The sequence below is a fragment of the Mus pahari genome, chromosome 5 (genome assembly GCF_900095145.1).
Source record: "Mus pahari chromosome 5, PAHARI_EIJ_v1.1, whole genome shotgun sequence".
NCBI lineage: Eukaryota > Metazoa > Chordata > Mammalia > Rodentia > Muridae > Mus > Mus pahari.
In genome coordinates, this window is record NC_034594.1 from 162947639 (window position 1) to 162949564 (window position 1926).

Below are 1926 nucleotides of genomic sequence, written 5' to 3' on the forward strand. Positions count from 1 at the left end.
ACCACATGGTGGCTCACAACCATCCGTAACAAGATCTGATGCCCTCTTCTGGAGTGTCTGAAGACAGCTACAGTGTACTTACATATAATAAATAAATTAATTAATTAAAAAAAAAAAAGAAAAGTAAAATAGATCCATCTAAGGGAAGAATTGGATACAATTCATACACCTGTTTCACAAAGCTCCATAAAGAATGAGTACAGAAAAAGAAAACAAAAAACAAAAATCTCAGCAATGTCTCTTTATAGTTTTGATTAACTTCCTTAACCTTGAATTTTCTCTCTTGGGGTAGATACTTATTAACCAGTGTGACATGAGTCATACTTTATACCATATGTTTGGGTATATAGTATAACATGAATCTTAATCTCTGTTAGAAAGGATATTACTGGGAGCATCACTTGGCCAGGAGTCAACACCAGATTGAACTATATCATGAGGGTTAAGTGCCTAGTAGTAGAGATTTGAATTTGTAACAGTAACAGTTTAGAGATATGGAATCTGGCCAGCACGTGGGAGTCAAGGTCTAAGACACCATCAGACGTGACGTGGCTGTTCATGAGCAAAGGTTTCCTGTGGTCTAAGAAACTCAGAGGTAGAGAACAGAACCTGCTGACAGACGTACAGCAGGTTGTGCTCTGTGTGGAAGTGGACAGAGTCACTTGTGCTGCTGCCACCCGTTCTGTCTGCCCTCCCAGAAGCCACTATGCCTCTCTAGTCTGGAAAAACCAGTCAGAAGTGGAAATCGGTGAAGTCCTGAAATGAAAACCCTCCTGAGTGCACTTTCCACGCCTCGCTGAGACATTTTAGTTATGTGCATATATATTGCATTGCTAGGATAGTGATCTTAGGATTTTCCCTCCTGCGTGGTTTTCCTTGCTTTTTGGTCCTTTACAGCAACTGAAGTTGTCAGTGATGAGGGCACATTGATCGGGCTGGAGAGATGGCTCAGAGGTTAAGAGCACTGACTGCTCTTCCAGAGGTCAATTCCCAGCAGCCACATGGTGGCTCACAACCATCTGTAATAGGATCTGATGCCCTCTTCTAGTGTGTGTCTGAAGACAGCTACAGTATATAATAATGTAAGTAATAATAAATAAATAATAGAGCACATTAAAAAAAGAGCACATTGATTGTCTAGATCTTTGAGTTGCACATCAAATGTGGAGCCAGCCATTCCATACTTGTTTAACCTCGCTGTGATGGTGACAAGGATTGTTCCAGCTCTATAGTCACCAACCTCAAGTTCCGAGAGATTCTTAAATATACTGTCTGACTTCTGAGACAACAGTGTTATACTGTAGCCAGCTTGCACAGGCTTAGGAGATGCTTGACTCTTTTTGAGGTCTAGTGAGGGCGCTCTTGGTAGATTAAAACTGTCCATCATAGAGTCAGAGAGATGACTCATTTAAAGAGGACCTGAATTCCAGTCCCAGCTCTCACATGGTGACTCACAACCATCTGTAATTCTGGTACCCAGGAATCTGAAACTCTCTTCAGGCCTATGCAGGCACCAGGGAAAAAAAACCTAAGTCAAAACATTTTTAATCACTCATGATGGGATTATTTATACAAAGGAAACAGAGAATGCTGCATTTAGCTATTCAACACTACTGAAATTCAAAGAAAACAATCTGTTGTGGTTTGAATCATAAATATCTCCACAGGTCTTGTGTGTTAAAGGCATGGTCCTCAGATGATGGTTGTTCTGGGAGGCAGTGAGACCTTTGGCAGAACCTAACAGAAGGGAGTTAAGTCATCGGTAGGACCTTGAAAGGGACATTAGGACCCAGAACCTTCCCTTCTCTTTTCTTCTTTGTTACCATGAAGTGAAATGCTTTATCCTGCCTCATGCTCCCTGTCATGATATATATATGTCATATATATATATATATATATATATATATATATATATATATATATATG